The sequence below is a fragment of the Balaenoptera borealis genome (genome assembly GCF_965194805.1).
Source record: "Balaenoptera borealis genome assembly, chromosome: 5".
NCBI classification, from domain to species: Eukaryota; Metazoa; Chordata; class Mammalia; order Artiodactyla; family Balaenopteridae; genus Balaenoptera; species Balaenoptera borealis.
Window position 1 is genome coordinate 83,069,655 of NC_138862.1, and position 7,825 is coordinate 83,077,479.

General features: G+C 50.9%; 1 pseudogene across 1 annotated transcript in view; it reads left to right on the forward strand.

The window, feature by feature from the left end:
- LOC309629513 overlaps window positions 1–7,596 on the forward strand; it is a 61,687-nt pseudogene extending 54,091 nt beyond the window's left edge. The window contains exon 2 of the transcript in view: window positions 4,094–7,596. The product of the transcript in view is annotated as an uncharacterized misc_RNA (transcript). The remainder of the gene's footprint in view (window positions 1–4,093) is intronic.
- Window positions 7,597–7,825: the final 229 nt, after the last annotated feature.

The window sequence follows — 7,825 nt, forward strand, 5'->3', positions numbered from 1 at the left end:
CATGAACAAAGTAACAATGATGGCAGAGACAGAGGCGATGCAAGGGCCCAACAGCATGGATTCACACTTAACAAGGACAATCTAGCTGCTGCTGCTTCTGAATGTCCAATTGGCCAGCAACACAGACCAGTGCTAAGCCCCGTGTGTGCTATTCCATGAGGAGACCAACCAGCCACATGGTAGCAGGTTGACTACATCGGGCCCCTTCTGTCCTCAAAGGTCAACAGTTCATTCTCACAGAGATAGACATCTAGTCTAGGTGTAGGTTTGCCTTTCATGCCCATAAGGTCTCAGCCAGCACTAGTGGTTGTGGAATGCCTGATTCACAGGTGCTGAATCCCGTACAACACGCATCTGTTCTAAAACTGTACCCAAGATATCCTTTAATCGTGTATGGTGAGACATGCAGAGGTGAAAATGACTGTCATGAAGGAAGAAATTTATACTCACAGATTTCTAGAAACAGGGGCCTTCCATGCCGTGCCACACAGGACCACCTGGGGAAGGACCAGTGTTGTTCAGGATGCAGAAGAGGGGCAGAGCATAGCTTGAGCCTTTATTAGGGTTCTTGTGAGAAGGAATGGGCAAGGCAGGGCGGTACTCTGAGTCAGTTTAGGATTGGATAGTTTGAATGGCTTCCTTGGGCTCTGGGCTATAGAGGTGGACCCTAGTTAATAATTGGTACCTCGCCCTGGGGTGATTTGGAACAAGGTATGTGAAAGTTTGATAAAGGAGCTAGTTGGAGATGAGCTCTGGATTGGTTGGTTCGTATGTCAAAGGCGCACTTGCAGGGAAGTTGTCTGCTATCTCTAGGAATTTGTGAGCCTTGGGAGGGGCAGTCTCTCCAACATCAAGTCCCCAAATGCCAGAGGATCAAGAATACAGGAAACGAGAAAATATAGTCAATACAACATCCAACCAGGGCATTCCCTTACAGCAAAGGAAACAAGGCATAATCACAGGATTCACTGGTGATATCGCCTCCCACACCACTCAGAGGCAGAAGTTCAGGGATTTGGTGTCTTCCAGGGTATCCAACCAATGTGTCATGGTCCCACAGACCTGCCTTGGGTCAGGATCCAACCATCTTTGGAGCTATATTATACCACTCAGCCACTCTGTCTTTCTGTCTAAATCCTGACCTTCAACTCCAGCTCTTTTTTCTTCACCCACTGTATGAGATGAAGGATTCTTTGTAAGATGCCAAAGAAACCCTCAGGCTCTCACACTTGTTTTCAGTTGTTTGTTAATTGCCCTCAGCTTTTCATTATGTGTCTGTGGGTTATCAACCCAACTATTCATTCCCATCTATCCACGCATGTGTGTGCAGGCATGTGTGTACAATTACGTACACACGCATACCTTTCAAATGCCTCTGCCTACCTTTCAAATGCCTGATCATCACACAGGCTAGTTCATTATTCTCTACCTGCACATTCTCCCAAGTCACCACCGGTGAAATGTTTAACAGTGGGAATACCAGCCCGAGCTGGGGGCTGGGATGTGGTCCTCATGGCCAGCTGGGTGATGGAGTGATCAGTCCCCAAACTCCATCTTACTGACTAATCTCTTGGACCACTCCTGAAAACAGATGCTGAGATGGAGTTAGGAGTCCAAAAGTTTTATTGGTGAGTAGGACTTGGGAAAAGAAAAAGGCAAAAGCTGGAGTGGGCAGGGAGAATTCTCCAGCTATGATGCAGGCCTGCTGAGGTCTCTGCCTGCCCGCCAGGGAGCTCCGGAGCACATGTCACCCATTAGAGAATCCAGCGTGGGGGGGAAACGGCCGGGCCCTTATGACACCACCTTGTCGGGCTGCTAGCTGGAGGCCACCGTGAAGGGATGTGCCCTCAGCTGGAAAACTGAGGTTGACCCTGAAGGAGACTACAACTGAAGTTGTTAGCGCACCAAATGCTTGGCGGCTGGGCAGCGAGTCCTTTCTGGAAGAGGTATCTGAGAGGAGCATCTCCCAGCGCAGCAGAGATGATGACAAGACAGCCTGAGAACTGGTGATATATAACCTGTGATATCAGTTTTCGTGTGAGCCTGTGCAGGGTACAGTCAAAACATAGAGTTGCTTCTCTGGTTAATAAAGTGGTGTTGGGTAGAAGTTTACCACGAAGATAAGGTGGGAGGGGATATTGCAGAGAGAGGGAACCAAATGGTCAAAGACCAAGGCAATGCAAAACATGGGTATGTTCTAGAAAAATACAGAGAATCCAGAGAAGCTGAAGCATAATATTGGCAGGTGGCGGAATGCAGGCATGAGTGATCAAAGGGGACAGGTCACAAAGGACCTTGTTTGCCTGGCCACAGAACTCCAGCCTACAGCCGACACAAGACACCTGAAAAATGTTCATCAGGAAAATGACACGATCAGGTGTGAATATTCGTATTCTGGCAGCCATATGGAAAAGAGAAACCAGGAGGTAGAGAGGACATGGGCCAGCAGAGAGCCGAGGCGGGGTGGTCAGAGGAAAAGGAAAGTCTACCTCTGCAGGAGGAGGAACTGGCTGGACATGGTAAGGGACTGACTGTGGGTCTGGATGAAGGGAGGAGACCAGGACGATGCCTTGGTTTCTGGCTTGGGCATCCAGTTGGCTGTTCCCCTGCTCCCAAAAGAGACAGATCCACGTGCTTTCTCTTTCTCCCCCAATCTCTACTTTCCCTTGACCTCTGGTCTCTTCTCCCCAGCCCAGGTCCCTCACACCACTGGACATCACTTGTCCTCCTGTCTACCTGATGCACATGTACAGGAGACAGTACAGGAAGGCACTCCGGCAGAGGCTACCAGGCATTTCCCAGTGGGCAGCTCACAGCCCCTGCCCAGGTCACCTCTCAGTCCCAAGTTCTGGGACTCTTTGTCCCATAGAAATGGGTGGTCCAATAGTTAAGCCCCCCCAAACCTCCACCCCACCCCTGGCTGCCCAGACCTGCCAGTCTATTCTCCCCTTCTGCCCCTCCCCCCATCTCCCTGCTTCAGCCCCTGAGCCTACACTTTCCTCTTGTATTTCCCACCCCAGGGCCCTCCACTTGCAATGTCTAAACCATCAAGACAAGATTCAAATTCCACCTCCTCCTTGATTCCCCCATTTGCCCCAATCTCTACTGGCCTCGGTGTTGTCCTCTCCACCCCTATTGTGAGGTTTTACACACTTGTAGTTCTCCTTTGCTACATGTCAAGAACCCAAAGACAGTGTCTGTTCCAGGCAGGGCCTTGCTCAGAGTAGCGGTAGGGGAGTGTCCAGGGAAGGAGCAAGAAGGCAGAGCCAAGACCCAGTGACCAGGACAGAGGGCAGGGGATGGTGCAGAAAGACAGGTCGTGGCATCTCAGGGCAGGAGGAACTGAGTGTCAGTGGCTCTGTCACCACCACTGTGCCTTGGCAGGGCAGCCCAGCCAGAGCTGTCAGGGCCTGCAGCTGCAGAATCAAGGCTCAGAAGCAGCGCCAGTCCAGGTGGTGCAGCGGAAAGCAGCGTCCAGAACCTCAGCCACAGCCCTTCCCTTATAGCCACTGAAAGACCTGGGGAAGGGCAAGCACACAGGGGCTCGGGTAAGGGTGGAGAACTTGGCCATCAATGGTAGTGAGCCTGGGTTTGTATTCACTGGCTGGTGAAACCTGGGGTGTTCCACTTGGACTAATAATAAATAACAATAAGTGTCATCTATTGTACTACCAGGGCGCCAAGTACTTCACATGCATTCTTCTAACAGTGGGAAAAAGGCTCAGGGCTGAGGAAGGGAGCAGAGTCGTGTTTGTTGTAGCGGTACCGCCCTGTTCTGGAGCCCTGCCATCAGGGAGGAGCCCGGCCAGCTCTCAGCTACCTGAAAATGACGCGGGCCCACATGGGGCCTGTGCCCTCCCCCTGTGTGGGCAACAGAGGAGGGGCCAGCAGGGCCTCTTCTGACAGTTGAGAGGTGGGGAGAGTCCCTCACAAGCCCCAGCCCCCCACTCCCGAGCAGGCTGCTGGCCGAGGCATGGGCGCTCTCTTGGGACACCTGGCTCTGGCGCTGCTCATCTATCACAGTGGGCTCTACTATACAGTGATGGTGTCCCAGGCCCTCTCGCGGAGCCAGAAGCTCCTCTTCCCCTGACTCCCCGCAAGGGACAAGCAAGGCCAGAGGTGGTGGCAGCGGGTACGTGCAGAGGGAATGGTGAAGATGGGCGCTGGCGAGATACTGATATTGGGAGAGTCCTTCTTCCCACCTGGAACCAACTGTTTTCCCCTGATAGACTGGGAGGCTCCTCGGCGGCCTTTCCAGCATCACAATGCGTGGCAGCATGCCACCATCTTTGGCTTCTTCCTGCTCAGTGCCCTGGTGGAGCTCACCAGCCAGGCGTGGCTGGCTCAGCGGAGCATGAAGCTGGAGCGGGCGGCCACAGCCTTGGCCCTGGTTGTGATGCTGCTGGAAATGGTGGCCCGCATCGAGCACAAGAACGCCCTGGAGATCCGAGTGTACACCGTGCTGATGCTGCCTGCCTTCCTGCTGGCCCTGGTGCTCATCGTCGAGGTCTGGGTCCCTGACCAGCCCCCACTCTGGGTGCTCAAGGCCTGGCTGATGCTGGTGTCTGGCTCCTGGCTGCTGCAGGTGACCTCGATACTGTATGCCCCACTTTCTGGGCAGCCCTAGTGGGCAGACAGCCCCGCGGACCTCGCCTTTCTCACTACTTTGTTCTGCTGGCAGCTGGGCTTAGGGGCTGCTGTGCTGGCTGCTGTCTGTGGCCTCTGCAGCCTCTGGCACTGTCGCTACTCCTCCTGGTTGGGATTTCCAGGGGCCAGATACCAGCTGTGCCCCACAGGTGACAGAAACAGAGAGCTTGAGACGCTCAGGGCAGAGGCCGTGCTACAGGATGGAGACATCTAATCTAAAGACTGTCCTTCTGTCCCCAGCTGCGCTTTGTCTTGTTCCTATAAAGAGCTCTGTGAGGATGCCCACTAGGTGGGTGACACTGCAATGTCCTGGGATCCACAGTGTAATTCCTATCTCAGGAGCCATGTTCCTTGTCCCCAAGTAAACCTGCCAGCTATTACTGGGATGGTTTTTCTATGCTGTCAATCTATCAGCCTTCCCGTCTGTCTAGCTTACGTTGTGAGTATGGTTTCCAGGTCTCTCTGAGGGGATTCCAGGGCTTCTCCTCTGGCTGCTTCTGGAATGCAGGAGGAGGTATGGGAAGGGGAAATGGGAGGAGATGAACATGAGTTGGATGGATAACCCAGTGTTCCCAGCCCCATTGCATTACTGATATCTGGTAGGAAAATCTCCCTTTTTTTAAAAACAATTTATTTATTTATTTGGTTGCGCCGAGTCTTAGTTGCGGCTCACCGGCTCCTTAGTTGCAGCATGTGGGCTCCTTAGTTGTGGCATGTGAACTCTTAGATGCAGCATGCATGTGGGATCTAGTTCCCTGACCAGGGATCAAACCCAGCCCCCCTGCATTGGGAGCGCAGAGTCTTAACCACTGAGCCACCAGGGAAGTCCCGAGTCTCCCTTTCTTATTGTTCTTCTTAAAAAGCACATTGTCTATCCTTGACCTTTCCCAAAAGTTGGGATACAGCTACTTTTAAAAGTATGATAATAATAGGGACTTCCCTGGTGGGCCAGTGGTTAAGACTTCGCCTTCCAACGCAGGGGTTGCGGGTTCGGTCCCAGCTTAGTTGGGGAGCTAAGATCCCACATGCCTTGCGGCCAAAAACAAAAGACCAAAACATAAAAGAGAAGCAATACTGTAACAAATTCAGTAAAGACTTTAAAAAAAAAATGGTCCACATCAAAAAAAAAATCTTGAAATAAATAAATAAAAGTATGGTAATAATAAACACAAAATTCAAGAAGATGAACCCCACAGGGGTGGGGGAGTGAAGGGGGCAACAGAATAAAATATGGTGGGAACACAGAGGTAGATGTAGGTTACTGAAAATGTTTTAGTTCTTAAAACTAGTAGCAGGTTCATGGGCATATCAATAAGTAAATAAAATGAAACATCAATCATGGACCAACAATGAGAGTTTGTCATGATCCAAGGTCATAATTAATCCAGCCTGCACACTCAAGATCCACTTAAAGCTGTGAATGGGAGTAGGAACAGAGTTGGGTCTCTTGCGGGAGGTGGGGGAAGGCTGTGTGCATTTGTGCCTGAGGCTGGAGAGTTGAATGTAAGAGAAAGAGAGAAAGAAAGAGTCCGTCATAGTGGCTCTCCTCCACATTTGTATATTGTGAGGATTTCAGATGCCTTCATTTTTCGGTTCTTTTTGTTTCTGTTTTCTATGTTAATTATAGAAGGATGGAGAACTTGTTTAAAAACAAAAGTGACTCTATTCCCTTCTGCCCTGAGGGGAAAGGGGGCAGGGCTGGCATAACTGGCAGCAGATTCTGGAGAGGGGAAGGGGGACCAAGGCACTTAGTGGAGGCCTGAGCTTAGAGAGAAAGGGATCTGTGAAGAGTTCCAGCAGTAAGGCCGCTAAAGAAACGTGGAAGATGGTGGGAACACAGAGGGAGAGGTAGGTTACTGAGACTGTTTCAGTTCTTAAAACTGGTGGTGGGCAGGGAAGAAGAACAAGAAGAAGGGGGCTTCCCTGGTGGCGCAGTGGTTAAGAATCCGCCTGCCAACGCAGCGGACACGGGTTTGAGCCCTGATCCGGGAAGATCCCACATACCGCGGAGCAACTAAGGCCAAAAGGCCGTGTGCCACAACTACTGAGCCTGCGCGCCTAGAGCCTGTGCTCCACAACAAGAGAAGCCACCGCAATGAGAAGCCCAAGCACCACAACGAAGAGTAGCCCCTGCTTGCCACAACTAGAGAAAGCCTGCGCACAGCAACGAAGACCCAAGGCAGCCAAAAATAAGTAAATTAAGTAAATAGATTTAAAAAGAAGAAGGAGAAGAAGCCATGTTCCTGAGCATAGAAAACAGGCTCTGGGAGCTACGTGGCAAATGGTTAAGTTTGAGAGAGAAGGGGAGCAAGGGAAGGAACGGGGAGCAGAAAGGGGCTGGCAGACCCATCCTGGAGGGGCAGGCTCCAGATGTTGGAGGACAAAAGATGCCTCATTCTTCCCCAGAAACTTCAACAGCTGGAACCAGACCAGCCCCATCTTATCTTCCCAGGGGAGCAGGGACCCCACTGAGGAGAGGGCAAGCGCCTAATTCAGGAGATCTAATTCAGGTGGACTAGATCTAATTTCAGGAACCCTGTTGGCAAACGTGTCTCTGCACCTACTGACCAAAGATCCAAAGGTGAGCAGATGAGGAAAGAGGGAAAGACACACAGAGCACAGGCTTCCAGCTAGCCTTGTGGGGAGCGAATTCACACAGTTGGCCCTGTGTACCTTTGGTGGCCCTGCAGACAATGAGCAGCTTTCTCTACACATCTGTGCTCTCACCCAGCTCAGCAGGAATCTGGCCAGGCAGACATATGACTCACACCAGCGGATTTCTCATGTGTTTTTGAGACTTAAAAGAATGCCAGCTTCATTATAAAAGAAGTTCACTCCCAAATATCATAATTGAGATGTCACTCCATTGTGCTATTTCCATGGAGGAAAAAATAATATTGATTCATTTTTCTTCTGCTCACAAAAGTAATAAAAGTTCATTGGAAAACAGCTGAAATCTCAGAAATGTATGAAGAAGAAAATTAAAATCGTTCACAGGCTGACCATTCGTTCAGTCAACAAACACGTACTGGGCTCAGACCTTTTTAATGCCAGGTCTGCTCTGGGCTGCAGAGATGAACAGAACTGACAGAGCCCTTGTTCTTGTGTTGCTTCCATGCTAGCGGGGAAGGCAGAAAGGAGACAATTCAATAGGCGTAAAATATATCAGGTCGTAATA